Genomic DNA, 19,594 nt, shown 5'->3' with positions numbered 1-19,594 from the left:
TTAAAAACTAAAAATAGAACTACCCTATAATCCAGCAATCCCACTACTGGATATGTATCCAAAAGAAAGGAAATCCACATATCGAAGAGATATGTGCCCTCCCATGTTTATGGCAGCACCATTCTCAATAGTCAAAATACGGACTCAACCCAATATTCACGAACAGGTGAATGGGTAAGGAAAATGTGGTATATATACACACAATGGAATATTATTCTGCCAAGAAAAGAATGAAATCCTGTCATTTGCAGCAACATGGATGGAACTGGAGGACATTATGTGAAGCGAAATAAGCCGGGCACAGAAAGACGAATATCATATGTTCTCACTTGTGGGAGCTAAAAAAACAGCTAATCTCATGGAGGTAGAGAATAGAATGACAGGTACCAGAAGCTGGGAAGGGGAGGGGAGTGGGGGGATGAAGAGAGGTTGGTGTATGGATACAAATATATAGTTAGATAAAAGAAATAAGTTTTAATGTTTGATAGCACAGTTAGGTGAATATAGTAAACAATAATTTATTGTATATTTTTAACTAGCTAGAAAATAATATTCGGAATGTTCCCAACAGAAAGCAATGATAAATGTTTGAGGTGAAGGCTATCTCAGTTTCCTTGATTTGATCATTATATACTGTATGAACATACATATTTTGATACATAGTGTATCAAGATATTACATATGCTCCATAAATATGTAAAATCATTATATATCAATAAGGAAAATAAATAAAATAATAATAAAAGTTAAGTCTGAACATGTTTCTTCAGAAAAACAAATTTAAAACTTGGCCACCATTAGATAGAAGACAGTTGCAATCACCTGTGAAGATACCTTCAAAGCCGAGTCAGACTCCTGGAACTCAGTTCACACGATAGATGTCTCTTGTTCTGCATCCGAAGGTGAGAGCCTGGCCTGCTCTCTAAGCCCTGAGGTGTTCTTCCAGGGAACTGTTTAGGATTGGAGTTCTCTGACAGCAACCCTGAATCCTCCATATCTTTCAAAGCCTTGGTCCCAGCATTCCTGGCTGACCAAGGAAACAGCCCCTTGAATCCTCCACGTCACCAGCACCCATCTGAGGCAGCACTCAGAGGATGTGTTCAGAAGGTGGGGAGGCGGCCGGGCATGGTGGCTCACGCCTGTAATCCCAGCACTTTGGGAGGCCGAGGTGGGCGGATCATGAGGTCAGGAGTTCGAAACCAGCCTGACCAACATGGCGAAACCCCATCTCTACTAAAAATACAAAAATTAGCCTGGCGTGGTGGTGTGCGCCTGTAATCTCAGCTACTTGGGAGGCTGAGGCAGGAGCATTGCTTGAACCAAGGAGGCGGAGGTTGTGGTGAGCTGAGATTGTGCCATTGCACTCCAGCCTGGGCAATAAGAGCAAAACTCCATCTCAAAAAAAAAAAAAAAAAAAAAAAAAGATGGGGAGGCAAGGGGCCAGGGGTCCTCTGAAGGTATCTGCCATCTAAAAGCACTGTCATCACGCCAGCCAATGCATATCAAGAATACTATCTCAGAGATAATATTCTTTTTTTTTTTTTTTTTTTTGAGACAGTCTCACTCTGTCTCCCAGGCTGGAGTGCAGTGGCTCACTCAGCTCACTGCAAGCTCCGCCATCCGGGTTCATGCCATTCTCCTGCCTCAGCCTCCCAAGTAGCTGGGACTACAGGTGCCCGCCACCACGCCAGACTAATTTTTTTTTTTTTAGTATCTTTTAGTAGAGATGGGGTTTCACTGTGTTAGCTAGGATGGTCTCGATCTCCTGACCTCATGATCTGCCCACCTCGGCCTCCCAAAGTGCTGGGATTATAGGCGTGAGCCACCATGCCTGACCAGAGATAATATTTTCAAGAATATCAAGAAGATAAGCAGGAGATAGAACAGGACCTATGTTCCCTGGGTCCTGGGTCAACTTTCCCCAATTCCCTGAGCTGAAAAATAAAGGTGATGGTCAGGCAGGGGTTGGCAAGGAAGAGAAAGAGGGAGAAAGACCAGCAGGATCAGAGAAGTGCACCTGGAATCCTGTTTCCACACCACTGTGGGTGACTGCAGACTATTCTGCATTTGTGGAGTTGAGGCAATGCCCGGTTTTATTAATATTTTCATGGAAGGGATTGTAATCAAAACACAGGCACTGCTTGCACACTGTAGATTCTGAATAAGTATCTGTGAATAAAAGATTAAATGAGCATGTATCACAGATTAAAAGCATTGGCAAATTAACCAAGTAGAATTTACATGCTCGGGGTCCAAGAGGTTGGAGAGATGATTTGCAATCTAGTTCAGGAAGGCTTCCTGGAAGAGAGATGGCAGCTGAATAACGGCAGGACAGGCATTTCCAGGTCACACAAATAGCATGTGCAGGGCTGTGAGGCGCTGTGAGGGCTAGTTTATACCTTGGTGAGAAGTTTGCTATAATGAGACATAAAATATGAGATGGGGAGAAGTGGAAAGTGATATTTAAAAGGTTAAGATTTTAGTGAGAAATGTGGACTTGTTCTATAAAAGCTAGACATCAACTACAGTTTTTAAAGAAAATGGCGCAATTAGGATTTATTTTTAGAAAAACTGTTTGGATAGCAATGTAAAGGAGCAGAAATTCGAGAAATTTCTAGAGCAGAAATTCTAGAAATTCTGGTGGTGGTGAGTCTAGCTAAAAGGCTACTGTCCTTGTGAGAGGTGGTCAAGTAATTACGTGGAATAAAAAGTTGGGGTTGGCCAGGTGGCATGGTGGCTCACATCTGTAATCCCAGAGCTTTGGGAGGCTGAAGTGGGGAGATCACAAGGTCAGGAGTTCGAGACCAGCCTGGCCAACTTGGTGAAACCCTGTCTCTACAAAAATACAAAAATTAGCCAGGCATGGTGGCACACACCTGTAATCCCAGCTACTCAGGAGACAGAGGCAGAAGAATCACTTGAACCAGGGAGGTGGAGGTTGCTGTGAGCCAAGATCGCACCACTGCACTCCAGCCTTGGCAACAGAGCGAGACTCTGTCTCAAAAAAAAAAAAAGTTGGGGTCAATTTGGGGAACAAATCTGAGGTACACAGGCACTACTGACATAATAATTTGGAACAAGTTGGATAAGGGGAGAGAGAAGGCTAGGCTGCTGCTTCCTAAGTCACCTATTAGGAATCCGGGGAGCTATGGGGCTTGCATTATGGTGCTTCTTCCACAAAAACATGGAACATCCCCAGTGAGACGGACCCTCCTCTCAACTTATAATAAATACACAGGTTTCATAAGGAAAACAAGAGTTTCACCACAAACTTATAGTTTAACATCTATGTTAGGCCAGGCCCTTTCACTCTGAGGTGAAAGACAACAGGTGAGCAGGTTCTGAGGCATCAAATGACAAAGACCACAAGGAGCATCCCGAATAAACAGATTTGTCTTAGGAGAAACTCACCTTTTACATATGAGTAAAAAAAATCATCTGAATCCTGCTCCCCAAAGAAAATGAGAGAATTTAGGCCAGGTGTGGTGTCTCACGCCTATAATCCCAACAATTTGGGAGGCTGAGGCTGGAGGATCACTTCAGATCAGGAGTTTCAGACCACCCTGGGCAACATGGCAAGATCCCATCTCTACAGAAAATACAAAAGTTAGCCAGGTGTAGTGGTGCACATCTGTGATCCCAGCTACTCAGGAGGCGGAGGCATTCGAGGTTGCAGGGAGCTATGATCTTGACACTGCACTCCAGTCTGGGTGAAAGCACAAGACCCTGTCTCAAGAAAGAAAGAAAGAAAAGAAGGACAGAAAGAGAGAAAGAGGCCGGGCGCGGTGGCTCACACTTGTAATGCCAGCACTTTGGGAAGCTGAAGCGGGCGGATCACGATGTCAGGAGATCGAGACCACGGTGAAACCCCGTCTCTACTAAAAGTACAAAAAAATTAGCCGGGCGTGGTGGCGGGCGCCTGTAGTCCCAGCTACTCGGAGAGGCTGAGGCAGGAGAATGGTGTGAACCCGGGAGGCGGAGCTTGCAGCGAGCCGAGATCGCGCCACTGCACTCCAGCCTGGGCGACAGAGCGAGACTCCGTCTCAAAAAAAAAAAAAACAAAGAGAGAGAGAGGGAGGGAAGGGAGGAAGGAAGGAAGGAAGAAGGAAGGAAAAAAAGAAAAGAAAATGGTAGAATTTGAGTTCCTGATAAGCATCTTAGAAACTCCGTGGTGCAGACTGGTTGGTGATGGGTAACCATGTCAGCCTAGTGGGACAGGGGTTTCGTGGGAAGGACACGAGACTAGAAGAGCGAATTCCAGTCTTAGCTCCACACGTGAGTGTGAGTAAGTGTGAGAGTGAGTGGGGGAGGGTGTGATTCTGGGCAATTTCCTTAATCTCTGGGGCCCACATTCTCAAACTTGAATGTCTTTATAAGTCTCCTGAGGAGTTCGTTAAAAATGCAAGTTTCTTTGTGGTGATTATTTCACCATGTAGATGTATATCAAAACATTACATTGTGCACCTTAAGATATACTTTTTGTTTGTTAATTATACCTCAGTAGAGATGAAAATAAAGAGTAAGATTTTTTAAAAAGCAAATTTCTGAGCTTAATCCTTGAAGTTCTTATTTCCTGTGCTGGGAGCAGAGATCAGAAACCCAATTTTTAAATAAATGCTCCTGATATGGATGATCTATGTATTATAATGTGAGAAAAACTTTGATGTCTCGTGAGTTAACTTAGAATAATTTTTTTCCTGTGTTTCTCCTGAGGTCTCAGTGAGCAGAAAAAAAGACAATCTATATAAAATAGTGTTGTAAACTTAAGATACTATACAACTGCAGAATGTTCTGTGAATAAAACTTCCATTATTCCCCATAAAACCTTTTGTATTCCCCACTAAAATAGTCCAGATTCTTTGCTGGGCATGTGGTATATTGGGCACAGAGTCTTTTATGATTTCTGTGTCACACTCTGCATTCTAACCTTCACCATCTTTATGTGTTTTTTTTTCCTCTCCATTTTCGCCCCAAAGTCCAAGGCCTCCTCGAGTTTTGGGTTTTATACGATCTTTGTCAGTCAGTCTTAATCCAGTTGCATTTCATTTGCACAGATTCTCTTCGAGCCCCTGCACTGTCAATCTTGTCATGAAAATCACCCGCAGATGCAGAGCTGTCAGTAGCATAGGTCTGTGACAGATTTGGGACGTCATAGCCATACTGAGTCCCGTGAGACTTTACCCAGGCCCTGGGACTTGGTCCAACTTTGGTTGGCGATGCTTTTATTCCTGGCTTCACTGCTCCTGCACTCCCTGTCCAAAGCTTTCTCTGACCCTTTGCTGATACCATCCGTTAACAGTCCCTCAATACATGACAAAGGGCTACACCTCCACACTGGTCTTTCAGAGGCACCGGCCCCAAGGGTTGGCTGGGGAGTGGGGTTTATACGGACCTCAGTTCTGTCCTTCCCAAACTCCCCGACACCCAACACACACACATCATCTGTGCTTTATCGAATTCTCATCCTTTCCTCTTGTTCTAACTCAAATAAGCTGTACTGTTCCTTCTGTTCTGGCCTGTCAGCCAGTGAGCAGGATGAAATGAATGTGAATCAATGAATAAATAAGTGATACAGATACAAGAGAGTCAGTGGTGTGACAGCTAACTCTTGGGGCTGTGTGGGCCAGGGTAAGGACAGAGCAAAACTCCACTGAGGGTGGCCTCTAAGGGTGGCCAAATACAAAGTATAAATGGCACCAGGGACTACTTACATGGCAACTTGGAAAGACTCTGTAACTCTATCATGCTTCCAGCTATTGTCCTTTCTCCAGCTTATGTTATTCTTTCTTTTAAGAATACTTTCTTCTGCTACTCTGCAGCTGGGTTGCTTATAAGCCGGTTAATTGGTGCCAACATAAAGAAAGCCCTTTGGTTCCATTTTACCAGGGTTTGGGGGACATCTGAGCCAAGAGAACTGTGCCATCCTCATACGTTAATGAGCTATCTGTGACTTGGGCATTTTGGAACAAAAGTGTGGTGTGGAATGTGGCCAAATCACTCACACAGTGTGTAAATGCATTCACTTCCTCCTCATATATTATAGACTACATGCAGGGGTCTAGCAGAGAGGGGTGGCGGGAGTCCAACAGTGAACAAGACATCCTGGCCTTTCCGAGATCATTTTCTCAAAAGAAAGACAGAGGAGTCAACAGGCAAGTAAAATAGGCTGCAACAGAATGTTCTGTTTGTTGTGTTTATTCTGGGGAAAAACTGCTCCCCTCACAGTGTATCTATGGTGTTGTGAAATTAGAAAACAATTTTGAAAACTCTGTTCATATTAGATGCTTACCAGAACACTCTCATGGGAGGAGGTGTGTTCCTGAGCCATAGAGAAGCTGAGCAGGCAGATGGAGCTGATATCATGAGCCAGAATATCTTGTAGGTGCAGGGTCCATCTTTCGTCACTGCCATGCGAGTGAGCTGTGAAGTGGGAGGGGACCGTATATGGACTGGACCTCAGGTGCTAAAGTAGAATGAAGACTCTAGAAAGAAATATTTGGTGTAAAACTTGCTTTGGAAGAAGACGTCGAGGCAGCCGGTTCTTTGGCTCCTGGTTCCTCAAAGTTGGCAAGAACTAGGTGCTTGTTAGAAGTGTTGAATCTCAGGTTACACCCCAGATTTCCAGAATTAGGATATGCATTCAGTAAAATCTCCAGATGGTTCCTAAGCACATAACAGTTTCAGAAGTGCTGATCTACAACTGGAAAGAAGGTACACCTTACAGCCTATCTCAGAAGTCTAGACCTGGAAAAAAGATACAGCTTAGGATGGAGACAAGATTTGGAGGAGACAGAGTAGGCACAATGCAAAGAAGCTCAAGAGGGTGCTGCTACAGAGGACTGCCCAGGGAATGAGCACATCTTGTACTGAATAAACTGCTCACTGCTTTTTCTGGGACCTCTCCTTACAACCTGAAATCATCTGCCTTAATAAAACCAATAGTAGCTAAGACTTTGATGGTGCCAGACACTCTTCCAAGCACTTTACCTGTATCAACTCATTCAATCTTCACAACCCATAAGGGGTTATGAATAATCTCTTCATTCCACAGATGAGAAAATTGAGGCACTGAGGTGAAGTGGCTTCCCCTAAAAGCCCACAGAGCTACCAAGTACCAGACCAAGATTCAAACCCAGGCAGTGCCATCCTTTACCACCATGCTCTTGTGCCTTGCAGGATCTTAAGCTGTTTGTATTTGCATTTTGTTCTTTTTGTTTTCCTTGGTGCTATGGTTTGAATATGTCCCCCAAGAAAGCATGTGTTAGAAGCTTAATCCCCAATGCAACAGTGTTGGGAGGTGGGGCCTAATGGGAGGTGTTTAGGGTGTAAGGGCTACACTCTCATGGATGGATTCATGCCAATTACAATGGGACTTGAGGCTACAAGTTCAGTCTCTCACTTGCTCTCTTGTCATGTGATTCCTTCTGCCATGTTATGAAAATGCAAAGAAGGCCCTCACCAGATGCTGAGCAGATGTCAGCACCATGCCCTTGGACTTCCCAGTCTCCAGAATTATAAGCCAAATGTCTTAGTCCATTTTGTGTTGCTATAACAAAATACCAGAGACTGGATACGTTCTAAACAAAAGAGGTTTATTTCTTATAGATCTGGAGGCTGGGAAGTCCAAGTTCAAGTGTCTCACATCTGGCAAAAGCCCTCATGCTATGTGTCAACCCATGGTGGAAGGTGAGAGGGTAAGTGAAGGCAAAAGACAGCGGAGAGGAGGTCAAACTTACCCTTTTTTCAGAAGCTCACTTCCACAATAACAACATTAATCCATTCATGAAGGTGGAGCCCTCATTACCTAATCACCTCTTAGAGGTCTCACCTCTCAACACTGTTGCATTGGCAATTAGGTTTCCAACACATCAACTTTAACGGATACATTAAAACCAAAGCACAAAATAAATTTCTCACTCCAGCCTGGGGGACAGAGCAAGACCCTGTCTTAAAAAATAATAATAATAATAATTTAAAAATTGACTAATTAATTTCTTTTTTATATAAATTACCCAGTCCATGCAGCACAAAGGAACTAAGATGCTTAGAGTGTCTGCTTGAGTTTGTTTATTTGATTTTATTTTCCTAACTCTACAGTCCTAAAGAGAAATAAGAGGCAGAGACAGGTGTGTCCTAGGCTGTCCCTTCCTCTGGTCTCCTGTCCTGTCACCTTTCACCAGAGCATGCAAACTGGCAGCCCAGGGGCTGAATTCAGCCTACGGTGTGTTTTGCTTCGCTGCAGGTGTTTTAAAAATCAGAAATTTTTACACAAAAATCTATATAATCACATTTGCTCTCTCTGGCTTGCCACAGTACCCACCACATTCTGAGGTCTTATTTCTGGCAGCTACGTTTGTTCACACTCTGCTTCCATCACAAAATGATGTCTTTCTCCCATTTGTCTCCTCCTATAAACTATCAGCTCCACAGGAATGCATGTCTTTGGCCAGGCATGGTGGCTCATGTCTGTAATTCCAGCACTTTGGGAGGCTAAGGCGAGCGGATCACCTGAGGTCAAGAGTTCGAGACCAGCCTGACCAACATGAAGAAACTCTGTCTCTACTAAAAACACAAAATTAGCCAGGCGTGATGGAGCATGTCTGTAATCCCAGCTACTCAGAAGGTGGAGGCAGGAGAATCGCTTGAACCCAGGAGGCGGAGGTTGTGGTGAGCCAAGATCAAACCGTTGGGCTCCAGCCTGGGAAACAAGAGTGAAACTCCATCTCAAAGGAAAAAAACACAAAAAAGAAAGAATGCATGCCTTCTAGTCATGAGTGTCCCCCTGAACCCAGCATTGTGCCTGGAATAATCAGCTGGATTGCTGATCCATGCTTATCACATTTTGTATTCTTGAGGAGGAGCAAAACGCAGAGCAGGTGGGAAGCAATGCCCCCGAGGAATGACTGTGGAAGTGAGAACGGGAGTTAGCCTGAGTATCCTAGACTTGATGAAGAAGGCTTTTGTACAATCATTGTGGTTCATGGTGATCCAAGGACAAATCTTTCCTTCAAAGCAAGCTGTCGGGAAATCCCATTTCTCATTGAAAATTGTAGTATTCCGTGGAAACTTGCCATGTTATATCAAGTAGCTGATTTCTTAATAAGTGAATTCATCTCCTTTTCTATAGTAGCATTCTCTCGCCTTCATCCACCATCTGTCCTTTTGAATTTATATTAATGGATCCCTTCCAAGACATTTGCAGGTTCTGATGTGGGATAAATGTGTGCAAAAATGCTCCATTGCCAGGAAGGCTGTTCTGTTCCCCACCCTCACTGGTGCCAATAAAGATGTTCTTCCCTGTGCTCTGCTCCTCAGAAGTGCAAGCATTTGTGACTCATCAACGCAACACTAAAATTCATTTTTTAAGAGCATATAGTTGTGCTCTCTTAAAGGACAGTATCAATAAGGCCGCTGACTGTGACTGACTGTTGAAAAAACCAAAGCCTCCATATTTTCCACTTGTCAATTCAACTCTGGAATACAGCTGTGACAATGAAAGATTTACCATTTTTGGCTACAAGTAACTAGGTTCAAAAAACAAATCTCCATTTAATGGAAGTGATTATTTTAGTCCACTTGAGAGAATCATGTAAGTATATTTTATATTCTTGTGATCCTTTTATCTACTGAGAAATATTCAAGGGGAAAATCAGACTCAGGTTATCATTTCTGGGAGGAGAAAAATGAATCTCTTTACTCAGCCCTCCTGGATATGAATGCTGGCCCCGAATTTACCACCTAGGTAGCCTTGGGCCAGTTACCTAACCTTTCTGGATCTTAGTTTTCTCATCTGTAAAATGGAAATAATAATAGCAACATCACAGAGTCATTATAAGAATAAGGTAAGTGAACACACGTGAAGTGTGTAAGCCTGCACAGAAAGCACCATACATTTGCCTTGTTGTGAGTGTCACAATGTTGTGAATGCCCTGATGACCTGTGACTGCCAGTCAGTGTTTGGCACAAAAGTCAGTGGCCACACCAGAAAGTCATACGATCTGGGGTCCATATCAAAACGACTAGGAAAAAAGAAAACTCAGCAGTGATTCTGGATATCAGTTTCCCCTCACTCTCTTTTAAATGCCACCCAGGCTGGAAGTAGCAGTGGTTTGGGATTCAAATGTTTAAAAAGCGGCGGAGGGTCTTCTGCCAATTGTTTGTGGAAATAGCGCACAGCTGGAAAGAGCATCCGTCACTGCAGGATCTTATCTCCTGCGAGGGTAAGGAGACCTCTGTCTCTCCTGGTCTCATCATTAGCAAGGGATAAAGGGCAGCAGTGCGTTACATTTCCACTTCAGCCTTCCCACACAAAAAAATTAAATCTGATAAGGCAAAATGCTAACATATTTCAAAGCTCCCATTACATAATTCAAAGAGAGTTTAGAAGCTTTCTTTATTTCTCTTAAATTATTCATACCATAAATCTTTAAAATATTGAAACTCCTTTCCCTAGCAGTCAAAGGAGAATGCTGATGGCAAGCTCTCTGTGCGTGACTGAAAGAGACAAGATCGATCCTGGGGGCATAGGAAAGGGACCGTGGCAGGCAGGGGAATGGCCTCCCCATAGAATCTTCAAAGGATTTCATTCAGCCTGCTCTGCTTTCTGGAACTAGGTATGTTTTTCTTTTGAGATCAAGATTTTACCAAATGGCATTTATTTTTTCAAATGTTGGTCTCAAGGAAGAGCCTTTAACAAGACACAAGCAAAGATGTGAAGAAGTAGAAATGTCCTCCTACAGCAAATGAAAAGTCGCTCATTAGCAAAACACCAGGGTGCTACTATCTAGACACTAGTGCAGCTGGCACCAATTCGGAGAAGAGAATGATTCATTACCATGGTTACTGATGCCAGAAATATTACCTTCTGCAATCAGCATACACAAAGATCCCTTAGAGTGTAAAAATTAGAGCACTGTAAACAATTTGTGAAAATTGCCAACAGCACAGGGGCTGAACTTAACACAATGCTGCTTTTTGGGCATAAAAACAGGGGATGCACCATTGCTGCACCAGCAAATTTTGCTGAGGGCAAAAAACAACACTCAAGCCCAGGGAGCTTGTGAAGCCCCCCCAGCAGACATTTCCATACAAGTTTATTACCTGTCCCACTGGCAATTTCAGAGCAAGATCTGGCTGATTGGCAATATCTGCACGATCAAGTTCTGGTTCATTAAACCCGTTAGTGAGATTTGCAAAGGGTCTTGAAAAATGCAGTATATTATAGGAATGGATTAATATAGCCCAGCGCTATTGCTTCTTGGAAACAAGATAGGAATAAAAGCCGGGCGTGGTGGCTCACGCCTGTAATCCCAACACTTTGAGAGGCCGAAGCTGGTGGATCACTTGAGGTCAGGAGTTAGAGACCAGTCCGGTCAACATGGTGAAACCCTGCCTCTACTAAAAATACAAAAATTAGCCAGGCGTGGTGGTGCATGCCTGTAACCTCAGCTACTTGGGAGGCTGAGGCAGGAGAATCGCTTGAATCTGGAAGGTGGAGGTTTCAGTGAGTCGAGATTGCGCCACTGCGTTGCAGCCTGGGTGACAGAGAGAGACTCCAAGTCAAAAACAACAACAACAACAACAAAAACCAAAATAGGAATAAAGAAGTTTTGCTGTCAAATGACACACAGTTTTTATTTTCAACTGCAGTGGATGATTTCTCAAGCCTTGAAATAGGAAAATAGATTAACACCCATGAGAAAGTTCTGCCTCAGTGGATGGGTCGTTTCCATACATATTTTATTCTGTTTAAAGACTGTCAATACCTTAAGGTAATCCATGGTACTTTCTTTGTTTTTATTTTTATTTTTGAGACAGGGTCTTGCCCTGTTGCCCTGGCTGTAGTGCAACAGCAAGATGTTGGTTCACTGCAACCTCTGCCTCCCAGGTTCAAGCAACTCTTTCACCTCAGCCTCCCAGGCAGCTGGGATTACAGGTGCCCACCACCACACCGGGCCAATCTCTGTGTTTTTAGTACAGATGGGGTTTCACTATGTCGGCCAAGCTAGTCTTGAACTCCTGACCTCAAGTGATCCACCTGCCTTGCCATGGTACTTTCAATAAACTCTAGTTCGAACTTGGAGAATTCTGCTGAAAATGACTATAGTAAAACTTTGTATTCAAAACTAATGTCTAAGTCATGAGCATTTGAGCAGATAATGAACTGACATTTACCTTCCCCAGCATAAGCTCTTCATAAAAAGGTTGTTAAATCAATTAGTGGTATAAACAAAATAATAGTAGGGAATATCTGATCTAATTACAAGAATAAAGTGTTTTTGTGTTTTGCGACACAACTTGCAAAGCTAATAAAAATGTTCTAGATTTCATGTTTGTCATCTATTCTTTAAAGAAATAATAGCAGTTTATTAATACTTTTTTAGCCACAGTGTGGGTTCAGGTAGACATGATTTGACAAATACATACATATGCATATTCATACACATACATATACTTGTAGATGTAACATAGATCTGTAGATGTAATGGAATCTCCATATGAGTAGGGTGTTTTCTTTACATTATTCATTGTTCTATCCAAGCACCTAGAAAAGTGATAGGCATATGTAAGATTATATACAGGTATAGCCTTCTTTTTTTTTTTTTTTGAGACAGAGTCTCACTCTTGTCACCCAGGCTGGAGTGCAATGGTGCGATCTCGGCTCACCGCAAACTCCACCTCCCGGGCCCAAGAAATTCTCCTGCCTCAGCCTCCTGAGTAGCTGGGACCACAGGTACTCACCACCATGCCCGGCTAATTTTTGTATTTTTAGTAGAGACGGGGTTTCACCATGTTTGCCAGGCTGGTCTCAACCTCCTGACCTCGGTGATCCGCCTGCCTTGGCCTCCCAAAGGGCTGGGATTACAGGCGTGAGCCACTGTGCCTGGCCTAGCTACCACAGCAGGCCTAGTCTTCCAATATCTATATAGTCTGCAGATACACACATACACACATACACACACACACACACACACACACACACACACACGGATGAATACGAAGACTCTCTCCCTCTTAGAATTCAAAAAGGTTTTCATTGATCTTCTTTGTGAGCTTTCTATGTTGGAGTTCACATGTCACCAGTGCTCCAGTTAGGTGGTGACCGTGGGTCACAGTTCTGTGGGCTCTGAGACTCCTGACATTCGACAAGTGCTCCCCAGCTTGCTGCACTTGGCTTCTCCAGTTTGACTCTGGTCTACTAGGTTCATGGCCCGGCCCTATGCGCTGCTTCTGTCCCTGATCCTGTGTCCCCAAGCTCAACTAGGAAAGAGCGCCTGATTCTTCTTTGCTTCACCTCAATATATTCCTTTCAGCCTCCAAATAGTAGCTGACAGGGACGTCACTGTCTTCTGGTTTCTTCCAAGCATGGCAGCATCCTTACTAGCTTTTCCTTGGTGCCAATGGTTGATATTCAACCATATGCCACCCACAGCTCTCAGAGAACAAAATCAGCTGCTGGAGAAGTCCCTTTGCACACCAAGGCATGGGCAGCAAAGGCAAGACTGGCCACAAGGCTGGGGATGGGCTAAAGTGATGGGCTTGCAGACGTGGTAGCTCCCAGACAGGTGCCCCCTGGAGGCAGTTATTAACCCTGCTTTTTTCTCTCTGTAAGAATTACATACCTCCCTGAGATTATCAGGCTGGAGCAGAATTATGTGTTTGCTGGGACCTTGGAGTAGAGAGGCTGAGAAGGCACTACAGAAATTGCAACAAGGCGCCTGTGATCCCAGCACTTTGGGAGGCCGAGGTGGGTGGATCACGAGGTCAGGAGATCAAGACCATCCTGGCTAACACGGTGAAACCACATCTCTACTGAAAATACAAAAAATTATCCGGGTGTGGTGGTGGGTGCCTGTAGTCCCAGCTACTCAGGAGGCTGAGGCCGGAGAATGGCATGAACCCGGGAGGCAGAGCTTGCAGTGAGCCGAGATCGCGCCACTGCACTCCAGCCTGGGCAACAGAGCGAGACTCCGTCTCAAAAAAAAAAAAAAAGAAATTGCAATAAGAAACTCCACAAGATGTGGGTGGATGGCGATGCCTGTCTCTCCCAAAACCTGCCCTATCTCCCACAAAGTGAGGCTGATAGGACCCGGCTGGTGTGGACCCCCTGTGAGGACCGTCGCTCCTCTACCTCAATAGAGTATTCACTTCTGTCCAGCAAAGAAACCTAAGAACGGAAATATTTGAGAGTCTGCTCTTTCTCAGTAGGCAGTTTGATGGAGTAGGTCAGAGCCCCAGCTTAGAGCCCATCACAGATGGACTTCAATCTCTGCTCTACTACTTACTACCTGCTTGATCTTGGGAAAGTTGCATAACTTCTCTAAGCTTCAATTCCCGTAACTGTAACATGGCAGAAGCAGTCAGCTACCTCATAAGTTGTGATGAGGACTGGTTGCCGGTGAGCATGGAGTGTCTGGTGCTTAGGAAGACCCTGGTGACTCTGTTCCCACTCTTGTGATCATCAAAACAACCTGGATGGACCAGCCCCACATGCGTAGCCTCTGTTTTCTCCTGTGCCCACCCTGAGCAGGCTTAGCATTTGGACCCAACTCCCATCTGTGGCTAACCAACTCCATGATGCAATGATGGGAAATCCATACTTTATTCAAGATTTCATGAGGATTCCATAGAGAGGACTCACAATACCTAACCCACAGTGGAAACAATATAATTCCCCATTAAAGACCCACTTCTCTCTTCCAACATGTTCCTTGCCTGTCAACCCCACGCCTTCTCCTTATCTCCCCACAAGACGGAATCTAAATATCTTGCTTGATGCTCTGAGCAGTGCAGTCCACACCTTCAGCTTCAAACCCCATACTGAAAAACACAGGGCTGGGGTCAGCAAATGCCTGCCTGGCCTGACAGCTGGTGTGGTTCTGAAGCTCCACAACTTTGGCCGAATCATCTCTCTCAGGGGTTCTCCTCTCCCCGGTCCTTGGGGAAGGAAACAAGACAAGTCAACCCCGGTGTGAATAACGTCAAGTTTCATTCCTTTACTGTTTCTCTGGGATGCTCCAGTTTGCACAGCCGGGAGGATTTAAGAACCTCTGACTCCAAGGCTTCATCCTTCTCCATCCTCCACATGTGTTTCTCCTGGGCCTTATGCAGATGAAAGGTGTTACTGTCTCATCCTACCTTGGTGCAGTTTAACAAGAATATCGGAGATGCCCACCTCCACTCCTTCACCAGCCATGAAATTAAGCGAACCAGAGTACAAAGTCCTTGACATCCTTTCAGGAATTGAACAAAAGGCACGGTTTCCTGGCACAACAGAAACCTTCTAGCCTTCTTCCTTCCCAGAAATGGGTGAGCAGCTTACTTCCGCAGGGCCCTACCCTGCTTCCACCCGGAGGCCTGGATCACACGTCACCCCTCTCTGTGTAGTGACAGGAGGTAGAATGTAAGCTTTACCATCCCACAGCTCGGAGTTTGAATCTTGGATTTCCCCCACTTAATGGTGCATAAGTCACTTACCCTCTCTGGGCCTCAGTTTCCCCATCTACAGAACACAGATAATATTATCTTCCTCGGAAGATTATGGTTAAGACCCAGAGCCTGGCATGACACATATTCCCAGCAGAGAGCTGTGATTTGTTTCTAACATTGGCAGAGCTGGGTCTGGCGTTTCTGTGCCCACGTGGCTGGCTTCATGGTAAGCATCGGCCCAAGGAGGCTGGGATGCTGACCTCAGGGGCCGGCTGCCTTGCCACTTGGACCCACATTCTGCCTTCTTGCCTAGACCATGGGATTTCATTCTCATCATTTATTTTCCTCAGATAAGAAAAAATAGACCAGTGGTCCTCAACTGGGGCAATTTTGCCACGTCTCCCACCCCCAGGAGACATTTGGCAACCTTTGTAGACGTTTTTGGCCATCATAACCGGAGTAAGGATGCTACTGGCATGGGTGGGCAAAGGCCAGGAGTGCCGCAGATCATCCTGCGATGAACAGGACAGCCCCACAGCAAAAACCATGCAGTCCCACAGGCTGACAGTGCTGAGGTGGAAAACCCTGAACTAGACCAAACAGGTCATTTGGTTTCATCTGTGTCCAGAATGTATATAATACGAGGACTTTTTTTTCTTAAGTAGGGGAATAAGTGGTTCTCAGATAAGATCTCAGATGATTTTTCTTGTATTTTAAATCTTCCTTTAATGTTATTCGGGCAACAAACAAAGAAAAAAAAATCATTCTAGGATGTGGCACAAGATTCAGCTGGTAATTTAAACAAGCAAACCAGCACTTAAAGACTCAACAACCTTCAAACCCTATTCACCCAATAAGCCAATTTGTCCACACCCAGTGCACATTGAAAACACCTAAGATAGAATCAAACTGAGCAAAATCAGCCTTGGGAGGGGTGAGAAAACCATCCACGTTAAAATAATTTAAGTAGGGCTTTTACATTCATTTAATTTTTACTTCACTCTTCATTAAACCAGAAAATGACAGCAATTGTCATGACTGGTTAGGTCAGTCGAGACAAAAAATTTCTGGTATGACTGGTTGTTTCTTTAAATTATTATTATTTTTTTGCCAGAAACTATTTTGACCTGCCAAGTCATTAACAACTTCCAAGCCAATCTGTGTGTACAAATAGAGCCAAAGCAGAACAGTGGGGCACAGAGAAAAAAGCAGGCACTTAAAATACCTTTTACATTATTACAGGATCTATAGCTTCCATCATAATGAAGGAAAAAATATGACATTTATAATGAAATGAAGTGGCCAAACATCAGAAGATGTAATTAAAATGAGGAGGAAAAAGACCCCAATACATAACCCTAAAGGTTCATCACGGCAAAATGCGTAAAGTCCTATTTATTTGAGGCCAGAGAGTGGCTTAGATCCCAAAATACTGTACTATTAAAGAATGAGTTACTCACCATACTTCTTGTGAGCCGAACATGTGAGATACAATAAATGCTTTTAGTCACTGTCAGCACAGTGGAGATAATTTGCATATGATTTACATCTAATCTTTTTGCAGGCAGATTACGGCGTTCACAAGTCTGATCTTTTTTTTTTTTTTTTTTAAAGAGAAGGAGCCATTGACTAATGGATTTCTTTTAGATAATGTTAGAGTTTTCCAGCTTTTGTTGTTCCTGCCTCTAACCACTGAATATTAGCAAGCTCATAAATTGTCCTTTTGATTTACATATTAACACTCTGATCAAGACAAGAAAGCATGACAATCTAACCATTGAAGTGGTTATATAGTATGGGGTTGGGCTTAGTTCCCTGGGAGAAATGCCAAAGTTATAAAATTATAAACTACATTATTTATGAAAGAGAAATGTGTCCTGACAGAAATTAGTTTAAAGGCAGAATTCTGTAATGGGTACAGCTTATTTGATCTGCCCGTTCTACCCTGTGTAGTCTTGCTGTACTAATCTGTTTATTTACTCACTGATACATTTATGCTGCACTCCACAAATGATTCTAGGAAGCACACACACATACATAAAATACACACACATAGAGAATAGTTGAGATGACAAAGAATTAAGCCAGGGAGAGACTATCACACAAAATTCAAGCCATGCAGAGCTACAGTTCCCAGACTGAGCTACAAATTTGGTGCCAAGCTTCTTAGCAGCGAAAGCAAAAAGTGCACCCCAATTATTGCAAGGTTCACAGAAAACAAAATTTTTCAGAAGTAGAGCATTTCTTGACTGTGAGACTTGGAAAATTTTCTATTGTGTCTCATGACAGCAAGTTCTCAAAGGATTTGTTAAATAACAGTAAATTTTGTTTTCTGTTTCATTACTTTCTGCGCTTATCTATATCATTTTTGAAATATGTTAATAGAACACAATTTTGAAAAAACACTACCCTAAAGAAACTCATATTACGGGCATAAGGAAACATGCATAAAGACATTTGTACAGCATTGTTTTATTACAGACTAAATTTTCATCAGTAGAAGAATGGCTCCCAGCATGCACAATATGACAAAACCCCATCTCTAATTTAAAAATATATAAAAATTAGCTGAGCATGGTGGTGCATCCCTATAGTCCCAGCTACTAGCGGGGCTGAGGCAGGAGCATCACCTGAGCCTTGGGAGGTCGAGGCTGCAGTGAGCCGTGATAATGCCACTGCACTCCAGCCTGGGCAGTAGAGCAAGATCCTGGCTCAAAAAAAAAAAATAGAGCAACAATAGCTCTATAAATTTTGATATATCCATACATTGGGATATAATACGGCAGGTTAAAATAAATAAGTTAGACCTGTATAGATAAATCTCAAAAACATTAAATAAAAAGTGAAACCACCTTTGCAAAAATTACAACAGTAAGAAAATAAGTCAGTGAAGGAGATTATATAGCAAAAATATATACATTTTACATATGTATACATCCACATATGATTAACAAATATATATAAACATGGATAAAAATGATACATAACTTCAGGATAGCGATTCTCTCCAGGGCAGCAAAGAGAGGCATCTGGTGGCAGCCACACTGTGAATGCCAGATGGGGATGCAGAGCCACAGAGACCCTCCACCAGATCTGTGATATTATGAAATATATACTTGGTCCCTATTTCCTGATAAAACCTCCTAAAACCCTTGGAATTTCCAGTGATAAGAGTGGCTTTTGGCCGGGCGTGGTGGCTCATACGGGTAATCCCAGCAGTTTGGGAGGCCAAGACAGGCTGATCACTTGAGGTCAGGAGTTCAAGACCAACCTGACCAACACGGAGAAACCCCGTCTCTACTAAAAATACAAAATTAGCTGGGTGTGGTGGCGCATGCCTGTAATCTCAGCTACTCGGGAGGCTGAGGTGGGAGAATCACTTGAACCTGGGAGGCGGAGGTTGCAGTGAGCTAAGATCGTGCCCTTGCACTCCAGCCTTGGCAACAAAAGTGATAACTCCGTCTCAAAAAAAAAAAAAAAAGAATGTCTTTTGTACACTAATGAGATGACTGGTAGCTGGGGGCCTGTAAAGCTTCGGGGTGGGGACTGGTCACTGGAAAGACCAAGGCATGATTAGAGGGTTGAGACTTTCAGCCCCATCCCCCAACCTCCAGGGAGGGGAGAGGGGCTAAAGGTTAAGTTGATCACCAATGGCCAATGATTGAATCAGTCATGTTCACATAATGACAGCTCCATAAAAACCCCTAAAGGACTGGGTTTGGACAGCTTCTGGGTTGCTGAACACATGGAGATTCCTGGAGGATGGTGCCCCAAGAAAGGGCATGGTAACTTCAGGGCCCTCCTCCCATACTTTACCCTATGCATCTCTCCATCTGGCTGTTCATGTATATCCTTTGTAATAGCCTTCATAATAAATAGGCAATGGTAAGTAAAGTATTTCCTAAGTTCTGTGAGCCACTTTACCAAATTAGTCAAATATGAGGAGGAGCCATGGGAACCCCAATTTATAGCTGCTTGTACAGAAGCACGGGTCACAGATGAGCCTTATGATTGGCATCTGAAATGGGGGCAGGGAGGGCGGGGGCAGTCTTGTGGAACTGAACCTTTAACCTGTGGCATCTGAGGCTATCTCCAAGGAGATAGTGTCAGAACTGAATTGAATTGAATTACAGGATACCCAGCTGGTGTCCACTCTAGAATTGTT

Source organism: Nomascus leucogenys, chromosome 5 (genome assembly GCF_006542625.1).
Source record: "Nomascus leucogenys isolate Asia chromosome 5, Asia_NLE_v1, whole genome shotgun sequence".
NCBI classification, from domain to species: Eukaryota; Metazoa; Chordata; class Mammalia; order Primates; family Hylobatidae; genus Nomascus; species Nomascus leucogenys.
The sequence above is the reverse complement of the archived record's forward strand: the minus strand, read 5'-3'. Positions refer to the sequence as shown.